The sequence below is a fragment of the Ornithorhynchus anatinus genome, chromosome 8 (genome assembly GCF_004115215.2).
Source record: "Ornithorhynchus anatinus isolate Pmale09 chromosome 8, mOrnAna1.pri.v4, whole genome shotgun sequence".
Taxonomy (NCBI): Eukaryota; Metazoa; Chordata; class Mammalia; order Monotremata; family Ornithorhynchidae; genus Ornithorhynchus; species Ornithorhynchus anatinus.
The window spans coordinates 53352409-53371570 of record NC_041735.1 but is presented as its reverse complement, the minus strand read 5'-3'; the positions used below and the strand labels follow the sequence as shown (position 1 = coordinate 53371570).

General features: G+C 44.0%; 1 protein-coding gene across 1 annotated transcript in view; it reads left to right on the top strand.

The window, feature by feature from the left end:
• Window positions 1-19162, top strand: part of CHN2 (chimerin 2) — a 246099-nt gene that overhangs the window by 20142 nt on the left and 206795 nt on the right. The window lies entirely within an intron of this gene.

Sequence of the window (19162 nt, the reverse complement as noted above, 5' to 3'; positions counted from 1 at the left end):
TTCTGACTTCCAGGCCCGTCTTCTATCCATTAGGCTATTACACAGGCAGAAATCTGTGATGGCTTTCAATTCTATCACTAATGAAGTGTGTGGAGCTTGCCAAGTGCAGCCTGGAAGATAACCTTAATCTTCTTCTGCAGGTGAATCATTAGACCATAGCACTTCGCTGATTTGTGCAAAACAGCACATAATCGGTTGTATGCATGTGTGCTTCCAGAGCAGAATCACCAGTTTACAGCAGCTCTTGCATGATTGTTTGTTTCAAGAGCTGTCAAGCTCTTCACAGTCTGTTGTGTTTCCCCAGGGACTGGAAATGTTCTAACAACAGTTTCCAGGAAAATGGATTGAATAAGGGGACCTATACTCCAACCCTACTTTACAGTATTAGTGAGGGAGAAAGGCCAGGGATGTCAGGGAAGGCCTTTGCAAATCAGACATCTTTAACTATATCATTTGGAAGCTGCTTTAGGATCTTGCTAAACTTCCCAGGTCAATCAAACCAGTTAAGTAGTCACCAGAGGCGAGGCCTGTTGCTTCTGTCAGGTCTGCTCCTTCTGTCAGATGCTTTTCTAAGGTCTACAAATACCACAAAGTGGGCTCCATGTTCCAGCAAACATCAGCATGTTGAATAGGTTTCTGGGAAATCCATGTCAAATTGTCACCTAGGGAGCAGCAATCTCTCTCGTCCCCAAGTGGTAGTGTGGTCTAATGGAAAGAGCAAGGATCTGGGAGTCAGCAGACCCAGATTCCAGGCCTCTTGTGTACTGTGTGACCTTGGGCCAGTCACTTACCTGTACCTCAGTTACCTCATCTGTAAAATGGGGATAAGATTCCTGCTCTCCATCCCTCATTGTGGGACAGAGACTGTGTCTGATCTGTTCCTTATATGTAATCCATCATTTATCCCACAATAAGAACTAAGTAAATGCCTCTAAAAGTGGCAGCAAACTTGAGAGCATCTGGAGTGGTTGAAGAGGCAGAGAAAGGGTAGGGAAGAAGATGAAGGCAGGAGAAACTCCACAGGGGTTTGTTTCTTCATCTCTGAAATTTATTTTTCTTCTCGAAGACGTTCCTTGGAGACAATGACTAAAAAGAAACCTTATATAGAGAGAGAATCCTTGAAAACACATACTCCTCTCTCCCCTTCTCTTGCCCCGCAAGTTTAACACTGTCTAGAGACAGCAGTCAATCAGATAATATTTGTCAAGTGCCTATCATTCATTCATTTTATTCAATAGTATTTATTGAGCGTTTACTATGTGCAGAACACTGTACTAAGCTCTTGGAATGTACAATTCAGCAACAAATAGAGACAATCTGTGCCCTTTGACTGGTTTACAGTCTAATCGGGGGAGACGGAGAAAAACAAGACAACTTGTGCAGAGCACTGGCCTGAGGACTTGGGACAACACATGATGGGTTTATTCTTCAAGCAGTGACTTTTCTCCCAGGTGATGAGGTGTTAACTCCTCCCTGCTACCTCAGTTACTTCTGCTGTAAAATGGGGATAAAATTCATGTTTTCTCTCCTCCTTAGACTGTGAGCCCCATGTGGGACAGTGACTGCGTCTGACCTGATTACCTTGTATCTATGCCAGCTCTTAGTATGGTGCTTGGTACTACCAGGGAGCCCTTAATAAATGCTATTATTATTGTTATTATTCCCTTATCACTAGAACCCTCTGAAACAATACTGCCACTTGGGGAGTCTTGGGAATAGAAATGACCAAGGGTTGGTCTGGATTTTTAGCCAGGACCAGGCCTGCCTCTGGCATGAAGTGAATCCAAAGTAGGGAGCAACAGAATTCACCAAGTCCTTGTGGCCTTTCCATGGCAGAAAGAAAGAAGGATGTAGGAGAGAACAAGAGTTGCTCCATTCATTCATTGTTTTCCCTTGCTTCTCTCTGTTGTCCAACAGGCTTAGCTGCCACAGCTGTCCATCCCCCTCCACTGTCCCTGGTTCTGCAAATGTTGCAGTGTTAGGAAACTTACCGAACTGCTGAGGAGGCCCCAAGCCGCCTGAGGCTAGCCCTGCTGCCCTGGGGAATATGCAGCTCTCGGCATGAGGGAAGTAATTTTAAAATTAGCACACCAGTTTGTCTGTTCCCAGGGTTTCTTTTATCTGGATTGCAGTCCTGTGTTTGTTCCATGCCAGAAGACATAAATGACTGGTTTAAACAAGAATGAAAAATAGGGGCCTAGGACCCGCTTTGCCTCATCAAGCCGGGGCCAGGATCTTCTGTGGTATGTAGCTTTGGCTTTCTTAGTTTTGTGGTGGGGAAGAGAAAGAGGCCAATTCAATTTAGAAAGAAAGCCAATACGGAGCCGTTTATTTGCTTCAAATTGTTTATTTCTTTAAGTAACTACCTTGCCTTTGAACATGAAAGAGTTTGTTTAATGGATGGATGCATTATCACTTAATAATTTAACCACTACCTATCACTAATGATAACTTTGGAAAACTGATTTCTTTTTCTCTCTCTTACTGGACTTGGTGACTAAGATTTCGCATTGTTTAGGTGTAATGATTGACAAGAACTGTATTTGACAAGACAGAAAAAAGGAGGCAATCTGGATTGGAATGGCTCTAAAATATTTAGTTGCTTCTTGTGACTAACTGAAAATTGAAAACGTAATCTGAAAAAGCAATACTGGAAGGTATATTCATCCTAGAAGCCTCAGGACATATCTCCAATCATGCGAGCACTCTCCTTGGGGTTGATGGAGACAATCTCTCCCACAGCTCTCTGGGCTGGACTCCTACACTTGTCCATTTCAGCTCTTTGGACCCAGGAGTATCCAATCAGGATTGAAAGACTCAAGTGATGGATTTCTGGCATGGGGTGTTTTGATGAAGATATCCTCTCCCAATCCTTATCACTTCCCACTCCCAAGTCCCTGTCCCCTGTTAGACATGCCCTCCTCCCTGGCCTCCAAGACCCACAATAATTTCATTGAAAAGTCAGCACCTGTGTACCAAATAGTTATTGGTTTCAAGATGGGTGAAAAACAAAAGTAGGGTGAAATAGTCACACTTGTATAATTGTCACAAGTGGTTCTCTTCCAAGTAGAAGCAGTATGGCTAGTGGAAAGAGAGTATTCCTGAGAGTCAGGGTTTTAACTGTGATTCCATCACTTACCTGCTGTGTGACCTCAGACAAATGACTTAACTTCTCTGTTCCTCCATTTCCTCATCTGTAAAATGGGATTCAGTCCCATTCTCCCTCCCATTTAGACTGTGGAGCAGAGGACTGTGTCTGACCTGATTGTTTTTTATCTATCCCAGTGCTTAGTGCAGTGTGTAGCATATAGTAAATGCTTAACAAATATTATTATTTTATATAATCATTATAAGCCAAACCATTCTTTATTATAGTATTTTATTATAATAAAAATGGTGGGCTTTTTCCCTTCCCCTTCTCTCCATTGCTCCACTGATCATTTTTGTTCATATTGTCTGAACTCTCTATAAGGAAAGCCATAGCAAGGGGATTTCTTGGGAAGATTTGATTTCTCCTTCTTCTTGCATGTCTTTTATGGTGAACACTCATCATTCTTATTTCAGTGTTTTTCCCTCAGTCAATCAGTGGCCGTGGGTTAGTTGGTTAAAACACCTGTCTAGTAAACAGGAGATCCTGGGTTCAAATCCCAGCAGTGGTACCTTTTTGTTTCTTGGCTCACCCGTGCTTACTGAGGGCTCCTTTTTATCGGACTAGTTGAAAGACTTGACCTGGAGACACTGTTGTTTTGGGAAGCAGCATGGCATAGTGGATAGAGCACGGGCCTGGGCGTCAGAAGGTTATGGGTTCTAATACCAGCTCTGCCACTTATCTACTGTGTGGCATTGGGCAAGACACTTTACTTCTCTGTTCCTGTTACCTCATCTGTAAATTGGGGATTAAGACTGTGAGCCTTGTCTGGGACAGGGATTGTTTCCAACCTGATTTGTTTGTATCCACCCCAGGGTTTAGTACAGTGCCTGGCACTTAGTGCTTAACAAATACCACAATTTATTTTTTAATTTATTGAGTGTTTACTTTGTACTGAGCACGATGCTAAGCACTTGGAAGAGTACAGTACAACAAGGTTGGTACATATATTCCCTGCCCATAAAGAGTTTACAGTCTCAAGGGGTAGACAGACATTAAAATAAATTAGGGCTATAAATGTAATGCTGTGGGGCTGTGGGTGGGGTGACCATCAGGTACTTAAAGGGTACAGATCCAAATGCATAAGCGATGCAGAAGAGAGTGGGCCATCCTGAAAACACACTTTTGGCCTGTAACCTTCCTCTTCCTTACCAATCATCTTCTCAGCATGTTTCATCATGCCTGTGTTTGTGTAAGATTATGGATGTTTTGAATTTCTGAGACCACTGCAGAACCAGGGGAGAGACAGCTCCTGTGCCGTCGACCTTTTTTTGTCCTCCATAAAAGGCAGAATAATGTGTCAGGAAAATCTTTGTAAACTACCCAGTACCCAAGAAATGAGTACAAAAGAAATTTTGCATATTTTCTTTTTAAAATCAGTGTGTTTATGTGAATAAAATACACACTCCCAGATTGTATTTAATGATACACGTTACCATTATTGTACTTTCAAATTTTTTGCATCCTAAAATTAGTATTAACTTTTCCTGCAGGAGGGCAACTGGCCTTTCCAGTCTTCCTTCCTCCGAGCCCACTTAGGGAAGAAAGACTTCAACAAAACTTAATTAGGAAAAACTTTAAAGGTTGAGGGATAAACAGCTCTTTGTCCCCTGCTTGTTTTGCCGTATGCAAAAATGGAGTTGTCTTACTCTGAAGAAACAGGAATGAATGAAGTGCCCATGGCCCATTTGAAACTTAACTTTAAGAATGATTTGAACAGTTATCCTGACTCCAGAAAGCCAAATAAGCAGTTTTGAAATCTGGGGTTACACAGCGCTTATAATTATTTTTATATTGGATCTCTGGATGTGTTCGCCAAACAGCAAACCACACTAGTTATTGGACATATTCCTTTACCACTGCTTTTTCCTAACACAGCATTTTATAAGACTCAGAATTTCCTTAGTTAATTACACTGTGTTTCTACAATCACATCCTTTAACTTTAGAAGCTAGGCCATCCTGAGGTTTTGGAACTGGCCTGTATTTTAATCCTTGTGTTGGGACTAGTGTCGAAAAGTATAGAATGGATCATCATTGCAGAGTTAAGGTATATAATGGTTTTTCAACTGAAAATTCCTTGTAAACCCTGGTGTGGCAATTGACTTTAATTAAAATTGAAAATGAGAATCTCAAGATGAAAGAACTCTGACAGTTGTTTTTATTTGAATATAAATATATTGCTAAAGTATTATATTTCATTGGTCAGAGAACTTATGTAAGAGCCCTACATCCTTGACATCTGTCATTGTAATTCTAATCATTGCATGGCTGTGTATGACTCCTGGTGAATAGCAGAAATTCCCCTGTGTTCGTTTTGGATCCTCCAATTGGAAATCTGAGTAGAAGACACTGTCGATGATTTTATTTTTCTTTCCTCAGCTGAGCTTTCCTGGGCAACAATTTAGAATGCAGGTGCTTAATCTGAACCTGAATTAATGTGTGCCTGCATGTGTGCTTATGTATATGCCTGTTGATGTTTGAATGAGCAGCTAATAGAAGCAGTTTAATCAGAACAAGAACATTCTCTTGGGTGGCTTATCTTCCTGATAAGCATTAAATGCAATTAACAAAGGGTTCATCATTTTAGTGTTTGGTTTTTTAAATCAAGAAAATAGCAGGTGCAGTTTTTTTAAAAAAAACCAAATGCGATAAGCTGCTTGGTATGTGTGATCTGATTTAAGCCTCTACTTTTTCACATCATGTTAGAAAGGTCCTGCCATGGTTTTAAAAAAAAATATTGAAAACCTACTTGTGTTAGGCCTGACAATAAACACAAGGTTTCTTTTCTTGCTAATAGAGTTGATTAAAGCTTCATGAAGTGGCCAGTTTCTAGACTAGCAACACGGTTTGATCAAGTGCTTAGTACAGTGCTCTGCATATAGTAAGCGCTCAATAAATACTACTGAATGAATGAACATTTGCTGCCCTGAAGTTTTCCCAGTTCACTTAGACTATCTGAACGGAATAGGGGGTGGGGAGAAGGAAGGGTAAGATTTAGGGCTCTAGGGTAAGTGGGTAGCCTGGATGAAGGCGAATGTAGTATACATAGAAGAAACAAAATTGAAGAGATTGGGGCTGTTTCCTTATCAGTCAGTGTCAATCAATGGTATTTATTGATCTTTTACTATGTGCACATGACTGCTTGGGAGAGAATCACTGGATTAAGTAGTTACTGCTGTTGATCACCTCACATACACTTAAACTTCCCTGCACTCCAGTCAGCTCATCCCAGTCCTCCTCTACCAACACTCCTACCCCTCCCCCTGGACCAGTCCCCGTCAGCTCACTCCATCCAACCCCTCCCCACCCCTCGTGCCATCCCCTCCTGCAGAACTCTCCTCCTGACCCCCCAGCCTTAGCCAAGTCCGGCTTCCCCCACTCCATCATGGGGAAGCTTCCTTTCATTAGTAACCCATTTCTGACCCAATCAGTGTTTCTCCTTGCCATCACTGAAACCTGGCTCTCCTCAGATGACAGTCTCCGCAGCTGCTCTCTCTAGACGGAAGCCTCATGTTCACCCACTCCTCCAGACTCTGGGAAAGGGGAAAGTGTTGGCTTCCTTCTTGCACCCCATGCTGCTTTCATGTCATTCCGCCTCCCCCATCCCTTTCTTTCCCTTCCTTCGAAGGCCATATCATCCGCTTCTACCACCCACTCCAGATTCGAATAGCTGTCATCTACCGCCCCCAGGCCTCACCTCCAACTTTTCAAACCATTTTTGATCCCTTTTCTCACTTTCTTACTCTTTCTCCATCCCCATATTGATCCCTGGCAACTTCAATAGCCACATAGATATTCCTGATGACTCTTCCGCTTTTCTATCACTCCTCAATTCTGCTGACCACCTGTTCCACGCCATCTCACCCAGTTACTTACTTGGACACACACTCGATTTCATCATCTCTAGCTACTGCACAATCTCAACCCTAACCAACTCTGAAATCACTCTGTATGACCACAACCTCCTCACTTGCCTTCTCTCCCACAAACCTCCCTGCAAATCTGTGCTGTTCCCCCACAGACACTTTTGATCTTTTGACCCCATCCAATTTTCTCAACTCATTTAGCTCCATACCCAAACTACCATCCCTTGGTAACCAAATTGATGCTCTCAACACCACTCTCTCTACTGAACTCAACTCACTCACTCTCCTATCCCTTCATAGATCTCATACCACTAGCCCACAACCCTGGATCACCTCCACAGTCGCCTCTTTCGTTCTTGTGCACAAGCCACAGAGCGCTGCTGGCGGAAATCTAAATAACAGACCAACCTCATCCGCTTCAAGTTAATCCTCATGTGTTTTAATTCTGCCCTCTCCTCTGCCCAGCAAAGTTATTTCTCCATCCCTATTGACTTCCATGCCCATTGCCCTTGCTAGTTATTTCAGACACTTAACTCCTTCCTCAAACCCCTTGTCTCTCCACATACCCCATCCCTTACTCTCAATGACCTGACCACCCACTTTATTAAAAAAATGAAACTATAAGGTGTGATCTCCCAAACATTTCCCCTATCCCTCCCAAGTCCTTCCCCCAACCTACCCTGTCGTGGCTCATCCTGTCAGCTGCCAGTTGTGGTAAGCTTCTTTTGGGCAGGGAAGATGTCACTTTACTATTACTATTCTTCCCTTCCCAAGCACCTACTACAGTGCACCGTACCAACAAGACACTTGGAAAATACCCTTACCATTGTGTTGTCTTGATCTGATTAGATAGGGAGTGTAGTGTGCTGGTGTGGTGGAGAAGGGTCTGGAGAAAGTAGTAAGAGCTTTGTGAGGGAGGAAGATGATCTATGAGAGGTGGAGATTTATGCCAGGCAGTGGAATGACTGAAATTCTGCATGGCAGATTCAACCAAAATGCATGGGAGACTTGAAGTAAGCAGCTTGGCTACTCACTTTTCCTAATTACCTGTAGTTTGGGTTTTTCTGTCATTGTTATTTTTCACTCTAGATTGCTGAGTGCACACATGGCCTGTTCTTCCAAACGGTAGACATACACCCTGGCCTGGTTCCACAAGCTGGGTAACCAATATGGAAGATGACACTTGCCTCAGTGTAACTAGGCATGTCATCGCAGTGATCACAAACATTTGCAGCAAACTCCTCAAAATAAACCAAGCCTCCATCCGCTGTGGATAGTTCTGGGGAGGAGAAACTCCTCCAAGGAAGGGGAGGGGAGATGGGGAATGGGATCAGTCTTCTGCCACTCTTTCTTGCTACTGCTGCACTCAAAGCCACCTCCCACACCTCCCCAACTGTCAGAGTTGGCCACTTTCCATCCTCGGACCCTAGCCTTGCCACAGCCTTCTTGAATCAGCTGGGGAAACCTGCTCGCCTCTCCAGGGCTGTCTGCCACCACAACCTTTCCTTCCTCCTCCTCTCTGATTGGGGTGGCCCTGGGGCCAGCTGGCTCAGTCTGTAGGGGACTTGGCCAGTGCCTCTCTGGCCAACTTGCCACTGTGTCGGAAAGGCCACTGTGACTTCTGCCATTACTGCTGGAGATTGTGGGGACCTACTCCCATAAATGCCCTGCTGCCCTTGAACTGACTTGGCAGTGTGTCCTTGGAGGTATCCTGAGGGGCTGGTGATGCCCCTTTCCTGAGAGTACGGGGGTAGCTGGGTTCCTGGGGCCAAGGTGGCCATGTGACTTTGGGCAACTCACTTAACTCCTCTGTGCCTCAGTGACCTCGTCTGTAAAATGGGGATTAAGACTGTGAGCCACAAGTGGACATGGACTGTGTCCAACTTGATTAGCTTGAATCTACCCCAGCACTTAGTACAGTGCCTGGCAAATAGTAAGCACTTAACAAATTCTACATAAATGCTACATAAAACATCCCACTTTAGGGTGGAAGCGCTGCTTAGAGTCTGCCCCCTTCTCTCCTCATACAGCCACGATCACCCTCCCACTGATGCCACAGCTCCAACAGTAGTAATAGTAATGGCATTTATTTAGTACCCACTGGGAGCAATCTACTGTAACTAAGCGGTTGGCAAGAACAAAATAAAGAAGTTAACTTGTTCCCAGCCCATGAAGGGTTGGCACTCTAATAAGGGAGAGGAATTAAAATATTTACAAATAGTCATCAGTAAAAAGTTGAATGTACCATTGAATAAACTTAAGCTTAAATTCTGAGAAGGGACATGGCAGTGTTGTCTAGTGGATAGAGCATGGGCCCGGGTGTCATAGGGACCTGGGTTTTAATCCTGATCTGCCACTTGTCTGCTATTCATTCATTCATTCAATAGTATTTATTGAGCGCTTACTATGTGCAGAGCACTGTACTAAGCGCTTGGGATGAACAAGTCGGCAACAGATAGAGACAGTCCCTGCCGTTTGACGGGCTTACAGTCTAATCGGGGGAGATGGACAGACAAGAACAATGGCACTAAACAGCGTCAAGGGGAAGAACATCTCATAAAAACAATGGCAACTAAATAGAATCAAGGCGATGTACAATTCATTAACAAAATAAATAGGGTAACGAAAATATATACAGTTGAGCGGACGGGTACAGTGCTGTGGGGATGGGAAGGGAGAGGTGGAGGAGCAGAGGGAAAAGGGGAAAATGAGGCTTTAGCTGCGGAGAGGTAAAGGGGGGATGGCAGAGGGAGTAGAGGGGGAAGAGGAGCTCAGTCTGGGAAGGCCTCTTGGAGGAGGTGATTTTTAAGTAAGGTTTTGAAGAGGGAAAGAGAATGCTATGTGACCTTGGGCAAGTTACTTAACTTCTCTGTGCCTGAGTTCCCTCCTCTATAAAATGAGAATTAAGAATGTGAGTCCTATGTAGGATAGGGACTGCTTCCAAACCAGTTTCCATGTATCAACCCCAAGTGCCAGTGCTTAGAACAGTTTCTGGCACATAGTAAGCACTTAACAAATACCACAATTATTATTATTATTATTATTTTATTATTATTAGGAGTATTGGGTCCCTGGGGGAAGGGGGAAGGAGCCTGTTGGGGAGAGCATGGCAGCAGGTAGGGGTGTAGAAATTTGCCTTGACTGTGATGGCCTAAATCAGCCATCGACTTTCCCTTGCCTCACCCTTATATGTGACCCCTGCAGAGGCCTGGCTTGCTGGGAGCAAACCTAATCTTGGGTGTTAATAACAGGAGGATGAGGCCTACTTCTTAAGACTAGGGGGGAATGGGACTGAGAGTGCTGGCAGGCAACGCCTGTCTCTCCATAAGAGTTAATGTCAGTTTCAACAGAGAAGCCTGGGAGAGGAGAGAGGAGAAAACACAAAATTCAGTGGCAACCCCTGCTTCAGAGAAATAAGTTCTTCAGCAATTTAATGGGGATGAAAGGAGGAGGAGACTGTAATGGAAAAAAAACCCAATTTCAATTCTTCAGTCCAAAAAGGCAAGGCCCCCAGCTGTGCAGATATTCACGCACATAAGTACACACATACCCTGCCCCACCATTTTTCTCTATTCCATTTCTTTTTAAGTTTTCATTTCCTTGGGTGCTCCTCCATTTAGTGACTGGCTTCTATTTGATGAACAATACTAATTCATACAGCTGCCAGGCTCCCAAGGGCAACCACAACTAGTACAAAAACCTCCCTTGTCCTCCTGAATTCAGCCCTGTCCCCCAGCCTCCTTCACCCCAGTTTTTTGGGTGTTTTTTTAAATGGTATTTAAGAACCTATCAGACTGTGCCAGGCACTACTGTACTAAAGCACCGGAGTAGATACAAGGCAGTTAAATTTGACACAGTCCAAGTCCCACATGGGGCTCCCACTCTTAATCCCCATTTTACAGTGAGGTAACTGAGGCACAGAGAAGTGATGTGACTTGCCCAAGATTCCACAGTGGACAAGTGGCGGAGCCAGGATTAGAACGCTGGTCATTCTGACTCCCAGGCCCATGCTCAATCCAGTATTTTCTTATGCTTAACAATAGTATGTTTGCCAGTTCTTATCCTCTTTCTAATATTCCTCAAGCTCTCAGTCCAATGATCTGACCCTAGTAGTTGTTGACTACATCTTGTTGATATGGGTACTGAAGCTGTGGAGAAGCAAACAGAAGGAATTACATGTCCCAATTCATCTTCTAAAGTCAGACCAACTTAAGGATCGCTTCATTATGTGAAGGAGCCCCACTTAAGTAGAATTAAGGTCCCATTTAAGTACCGGTCCTTACTCTCGAGAATCATTAAGCTTATTACAGTTCCCCTAGAAACATCCCAGTTATTACAAACTTCCTGATTAAATGGACTCTACATTATCTGAGAGACCTGCTCTGTGCCTAAGAAAAGAAAATTAAAATATTAAGCCATTGGGATCGGAACTAGAAGGAAGCAGCCATTTCCAGTGAAAGGAGTAGGGGAATGTGACCCCCTGTGATGGGATACTAGATCCCATCAGCCCATCTGTCGTATTTATTGAGCACTTACTTTGCACAGGGTACTGTACTAAGTGCTTGAATGAATACGGGGTGCCAGAGTTGGTAGATCTGTTCCCTGAATGATAAAGTGTCCCTTGGAATGATGGGCTAGCTTTGGTCCCATGACCTCAGGAGGGAGAACGTACAAGAAGGAATTTGTTCATTGTGGGCAGGCAATGTGTCTGATGCTATATTGTACTCCTCCAAGTGCTTAGTTTAGTGCTTTTCACACAATAAGTGCTCAATAAATCCTAGTGAATGAATGAATGCTTGTTTGCACAATGTTACTGGACCTCTCTCATCCTGGCCACAGTTATGTTCCCGGTGAGGCATGGGGTGCAGCTGGGGAAACAGCGCATTGCAGAGTACTCGCAAGGGTCTTTAGGCCCAGGACCTTTGACGAGTGAAAGGACTGCAGCACAGGGCTGGGCAGCGTAACATAGCCGGCTTTGTCCTTGACACCTGCTGTGGTGTTCGCTGCCCATGTTGCCCAGAGAATTTCCAGAATTCCTGCTGGGCCTGTCCACCTCACGAAATCATTAAGCTCAAGGCGTTTTTCAGTCGGTAACTTTCACCGCTGATGGCATAGCCCCATTAGACCTTTCATCCACTTACAGTACCAAGACTAGAAACCAGGTCTCGGGCAATAGTATATGAGTGCTTATTCTGGCAGAGCTCTGTGCTAAGTCCTTGGGAGAGTACAAGAGAATTAGTACAAATGACTAGTACAAATGGCCAAATCTGCATGGCATAGTGAATAGAACACGGGCCTGGGAGACAGAACGTCATGAATTCTAATCCCAACTCTGCTACTTGTCCGCTGTGTGACTTTGGGCAACTCATTCAACTCTGTGCCTCAGTTACTTCATCTGTAAATGACCAAGGGATATTGAGGTGATTGCAATCGATTGACACTAAAATAGATGACCAGTACAAGGAAGTTACAAAACTGAATGATCTAAATATAAGGGCTGTCGTGGCTGAGTAATACCTAAGTACTTGGGGGTGAGTATTCATGTACACAGGTGACGAGGAAGTTATCAGGGAAAATAGGGTGGACAGGTGAGAAATGAGTCAGGGAATGCTTTCTATAGGAGATGGGGATTTTTTTTTTAGATGGGGAGAGCAGTGGGCTGCTGGATTTGAAGGGGAAGGAGCTATGAGAAACAGCGTGGCTCAGTGGAAAGAGCACAGGCTTGGGAGTCAGAGGTCATGGGTTCCAATCCCAGCTCCGCCACTTGTCAGCTCTTTGACTTTGGGCAAGTCACCTAACTTCTCTGTGCCTCACTTGCCTCATCTGTAAAATGGGGATTAAGACTGTGAGCCCCACATGGGACAACCTGATTACCTTGTATTTCCCCCAGCGCTTAGAACAGTGCTTGGCACATAATGAGCACTTAACAAATACTATTATTAGAGAAGCAGTGTGGCATAGTGGAAAGAGCATGGGCTTGGGAGTCAGAGGTCGTGGGTTCCAATTCCAGCTCTGCCACTTTTCAGCTCTATGACTTCGGGCAAGTCACTTAACTTCTCTGGGCCTCAGTTATCTCATCCATAAAATGGGGATTAAGACTGTGAGCCCCACTTGGGACAACCTGATTACCTTGTATCGACCTCGGTGCTTAGAACAGTGCTTGGCACATAGTGCTTAACAAATGCCATCATTATTATTATTCCTAAAATGGAAAAAGGGCATGAGCAAGACTTCAGTGGAGGGAGACATGAGCATGGCACAATGAGTAGTAGGTTGGCATCAGGAGAATAGGGAGTGGAGTGGAGTCTTAAAGCTTATGATTAGGAGTTTCTGCTTCCTGGAGTCCCGCTCTTTCTACTGGACCAATGACAGGACAAGAATAAGGGCCTCAGCCCTTAACCCTTAGTGTTGGGTTGTACTAGCACAAAATGAAGCCAGCTAGGGTTGGGCTGGCCTCGGGCCCACCCTGCGCTCTTGGCCCCTTCTGACTAGCTGCACCTCACTAACATGAGGCTGGGAGGGCAGGGTTGCTGTTACGGGCCTTTTTGCACCTTTGCTTTGCTCCCAGTGAACTGTGAGATGAGAGGTCTGAAGGGCCCATGGGGTCCACCCCTCAGACACGAATACAGTCCACCAGTGTGAGGCAGAGGTAGGCTTTGGCCACTCAGGCCTGTTTGAGCCATGTTCCAGCTTGGCATGAAATAAGCCACATCTTCCTGGTGTAGTGGATAGAGCACGGGCCTGGGAGTTAGGTCATGGGTTCTAATCCCAGCTCCACCACTTGTCTTCTGTGTGACCCTGGGCAAGTCACTCTCCTTCTCTGTGCCTGTTACCTCATCTGTAAAATGGAGATTGAGACTGTGTGCCGCATGTGGGACAGGGACTGTGCCCAACCCGATTTGCTTGTATCTACCTCAGTACAGTTTCTGGCACATAGTAAGTGCTTAACAAATACCATTATTATTATTATTATTATTACCTGAATTTGTTCTTTCTGCCATGTGCAGAGCACTGGACGGGGCACTTAGGAGAGGACAGTAGATGTAAAAGGCGTTCCCAGACTGAGCTCCTCTTCTCCCTCTACTCCCTCTGCCACCCCCCCTTTACCTCTCCGCAGCTTAACCCTCTTTTTCCCCTTTTCCCTCTGCTCCTCCACCTCTCCCTTCCCATCCCCACAGCACTGTACTCGTCCGCTCAACTGTCTATATTTTCATTACCCTATTTATTTTGTTAATGAAATGGACATCGCCTCGATTCTATTTAGTTGCCATTGTTTTTATGAGATGTTCTTCCCCTTGACGCTGTTTATTGCCATTGTTCTCGTCTGTCCGTCTCCCCCGATTAGACTGTAAGCCCGTCAAACGGCAGGGACTGTCTCTATCTGTTGCCGACTTGTTCATCCCAAGCGCTTAGTACAGTGCTGTGCACATAGTAAGTGCTCAATAAATACTATTGAATGAATGAATAAAAGACAATGTCCCTGCCTCAGAGGAACTTGGCTCCTGGGGGTTTGGTGGGCAGGCAGGGTAAGGGCTGAGATTGGGGTGGTTTGGGACTGACTGGACAGAGAAATTGTGAGCCGTATACGGCTCTCCTGACCAGACTTTCACATTCTGAACAAGCAATGCTAGGAGCTGTTCGACAAGAGTCCAACAACTAGCCCATTTCTTGTACGTCAAATTGTTATTCAGAGCATTTGCATTTAGGGACACATTTGGCTCATCGTCTATTTGTGATGAATCCCAAGCTACTGAACAGACAAGCAAGTCAGGTTGTAAATACATTTTTCCCTCTCACCTTTGCTCTAGAGATAAGCAGTAAAGTAGCTGATTCATAATGGATGGGACATATAATGAATACATCCTGGAAACAGAAAACAAGGATCAAGGCAGATTTTCATTTGGAAGATTTTCTGGGGCTTGGGAAGAAATTGCAAAAGGTTATCTCCACAGTACATGATTTGTAGCCCACCTGAGTTCTGCCATTTTCAGTCAAAGTGAGATTGTTTCTTTTTAATTGCTTTCAGGATGCTTGCAACCTGTTTAAACCAAGTCTCTGAAGCTGGTACGAGCTCTTTGAAAATTCCCTAGTTTGGAGGCAGATGGATAGGACTGCTAATTGTCATAAACCATTCAAATGATCAAGCGCCTTATTATTCTAAATTAGGAGAGAAAGCGATCTCAGGGCAAATCGGAAATCCTCCCAAAATAAACTGAACAAGCAGAGTCACTGACAGTATGGACTGCAGTAACTCCAACTAGCACATCACAGTGAACTGGTAATAGCCCTTAATTTGCAGAAAGCTTTTCCAGTCTAGCAAGTTCAATTAAGGATTGGACACTCAGGTAATTTAAGTGTCATAAATGGTTTCATTTTAACGGAAGCTTTTAGGACTCCAAACAAGCAGAACACAATATAATTGCCAACGATCACCAATATTGATATGGTGCATCATTACCAAATAATTAAAGAGTTCAGTGCCCAAGAAGAAAAGCAAATCAAAGCCATTTCAGAGACCACCCCCAAAACCCTCTCATTTTTTTAATTTTCTATCAAGCCTTGCTCCTTTTAAGTAACACTAATTGTCTCAGAATGTGGTAAACATTATCTGTTGAGTAAGTCTGAGCTGTAGTGAGGCTTTTATTTATATATGTGTGTGTGTATATATATATATATATATATATATATATGTGTGTGTGTGTGTGTGTGTTAATATGTGTATATGTTTACATATATGTATACATAGTATTAAGTCCTTACTGTGTGTCAAACCCAATACCAAACACTGGGGTAGATACAAGTGAACCAGATTGGATGTAGTCCCTGTCCCACATGGGGCTCACAGTCCAAGTTAGGAGGAAGAATAGGAGAACTGAGGCCCACCTACGAGAAATTAAGTGTCTTTCCCAAGGTCACACGCAAACTTTTGGCAGAGTCAGGATTAAAACTCAGGGTCCCTGACTCCCAGGCCAACGCTCTTCTCTCTCAGCCATGCAGCTTTTCTAGGCCTTTCTACTTCAACAACCCAATGAATTTGCTCACATTATTCATCCCAACAACTTGAAGTGAGAGCAGTCAGTCTAATGCTGGGATTTAATGAGTGTTCACTGTATGTGCAGAGCACTGTACTAAGCAGTTGAGAGCAGACAATAGAATTAAAAGACACAATACCTGCCCTCAAGGAGCTTCCGGGCTAATGAGGGACACAGATATAATTCAAAGATTGATTGGAAAAAGAGAAGAGACAGATGACTAGGTGATGAAGTGATTAAATAGTAGATTGTGCGAGTTGATATGTACAAAAGTGCCCTGGATGACTCTGGGAGTACACAAATGCCATATCTGCAGAAGGATATGATCTGCAGAAGGACTTCTAGGAGATGTGACATTCCAAGTGGGCTTTGACCAACTATGGGGAGAAATGTGGGTGGGGCAAGGAGCCAGAAGCCGAAGGGGAGAGAAGTTGGAGAGATGTGACAGTGTGGGTTGGGGGACACACTGCGCTCCTGTTATAGGAGGAATAGGAATTATTGAGCAGCCATTTGTGCTGTGTACAGTGTGTCACAAAGAAGTGACACATTCCTGACCATAAGGGGCTTATATTATTTCTAATGGTAGCCTGGTATGCTTTACCACCCCCTGAGGGGGTAAAAACTACCCCAGACAATTTCATTCTTAGCAGCAGTAAACTAAAATGTCTGGATCGTGGGATCTGATCCCCATTCAGAAGGGAGTTCTTGGGTCTGCAGTGGGACTGTGCTATTGGAAAATTCATTTTCTGATCCGAGGTATTTCGATGTAAAGCCTTGCTGGGGTTTTCCTCACTCAATCCTGACTCTGGAAGGTTGTACTAGAAACTGGATTGGCTTTGACCCTTCTGGACATCCTCCAGGGCCAATGTTGTAATTCCTGACCTGATTACCTTGTATCTACCTCTGTGCTTAAGGCCTTCTTCTCCCCCATCCCCACCCTGCCCCTGACTTGTTCTTCCTTCTGCATTATCTGTGCACTTGGATCTGTGACATTTGGACATTTGATATTTGACCCCAAACTCACAAAACCTATGTATGTAGCTTTAAATTGCACATAAATGATTTATATTAGTGACTGTCTCCCCCTCTAGATTGTAAGCTCATTATGGACAGGGAATGTACCTGCTAATTCTGTTGTATTGTACTCTCCCAAGTGCTTAGCACAGTGTTCTGCACATAAGAGCTCACTAAATACCACTGATTGCTTGGCACTGAGCACTTATCAAATACAACTATTGTCCCTCTATACTGTAAAGTTCTTATGGGCAGGGATTGTGTCTACCAAGCTCTTACTACAGTGCTCTGCTCACAATAAGCATTCAGATACCATCAGTTGATTCAAACAGTTGGAGCCAAGGCTGACTTATCCCAGTATCCAGCCAGTTTGAGCTGACACCTCCAGAGAAGCAGGAATCAGCTTCCCAGAGGCCAGCGTTTTACCAATCAATGGTACTTATTGAGCGCTTATTGTGTGCAGAGTACCGTTATTAGGTACTCGGAAGAGATGGTAGACATGATCCCTGCCCTCCAGAAACTTACAGTCTAGTGATGGCTCTGGGGTGGCGTGGAGAGGATGGGACTTTTCCCCGCAATTACTTCTTCTCCAGACTGTCTTGATCTTACCTGCAAGATTGCCTTAACAGGGTTGGGACTTGGGGATTCCTCCTCAAAGCCTCTTTGGCTTGTTCCATGGGAAGGACAGCTTAATTCTCAGGATCGGGTTAAACCCACAAGGCTAAGCTGCCTTCTCATCCTTCTCCATAACCACCTCTCTCTTGCAAGCAATAGCCTCTTCAAATGAGTGAGACAGAGAGAGAGACAAGGGAGCAGGGTAAATGCAGAGAGGCAGTTTAGTGGAAAAACCATGGGCCTGGGAATCAGAGGTCCTGGGTTCTAATCCTGGCTCTACCACTTGCCTGCCATATGACCTAGGGCAAGTCACTTATCTTTTCTGGGCTTCAGTTTCCTCACTTGTTAAATGGGGATTTTTCCCCCCTTTTTCATGACGTTTGTTAATATATTTGATATTTGCCCCATCCCCAACCCCTGAGCACCAATGTACATATCTTTGAATTGTATATTATCAATTACTTATTCATATTAATGTCTAGCTCCTCCTCTAGACTGAAAGCTCTGTATGGGCAGGGAACGTGTCTACTAATTTTGCTGTATTGTACTCTTCCCAAGCGCTTAGTATAGTGATCTACTCGTAGTAAGCATTTAATAAATATCATTGATTAAGCGCTTAGTATGTGTCAGGCACTGTACTAAGTGCTGAAACTATCCTGTTCTCCCTCCACATTAGAATATGAGTCCTGTGTGGGACAGGGACTCAATTATCTTGTATCTATCTCAGCACTTAGTACATGGTAAGTGCCTAATAAATATCATTATTATTATTATTATTCTCTGGGGGAGAGAATAAAATCATCAGATTTTCCTTTTCTCTGCTCGTCCTCTGCCTACAACTGTTCTGCCTCACCACTCTGTCAGGATGTGACGTTCCCATCCTCCTGACTTGACACATCTCTTATCATCTTGGTTCTTTGATTTCATATCACAGAGTCACCTAGGATGAGGACCTTGGCCATGTGCATAATGAAGATAATCGTACTTTGTCATCTCCCTATAGGGTTAGGGGCATTGGGGTTGGTGAAGTCATTTGACAGATATAGATGAGAGATGCCAAGTTGAAAAGTGAAATGATTGAGCTCCATCCTGTAGTATCACCACTTGGCACTCTTTTTAACTCATCCAGCTTCACTGTGGTTAAATATTATTCTCAAAACATGTTTTTCAAGCTACAGGACTGGATCGTTAAATCAATTCCTGAAATATTTGCAATTTGCCTTTGCTTTTAAGAAGGTAAATAGGGCAAAATCATTCAAACACAAATCATGATTTATCTATTAAATGAACACTCTTCCCAGTCATATATCATATGAATTTATAGTGGCTTCTTATGCTGGCAAGTGAGATCTATTAAGTATCTTTCCTTCCTTAAAAATATCCTTGGAGATATAAATGCTGTATGTGGAGAAAAACACAGAACAATGAACTCTCTTTTCACCATAGATCACCCACAGTACTCTAAAGGGATCCAGAAACAAGAGG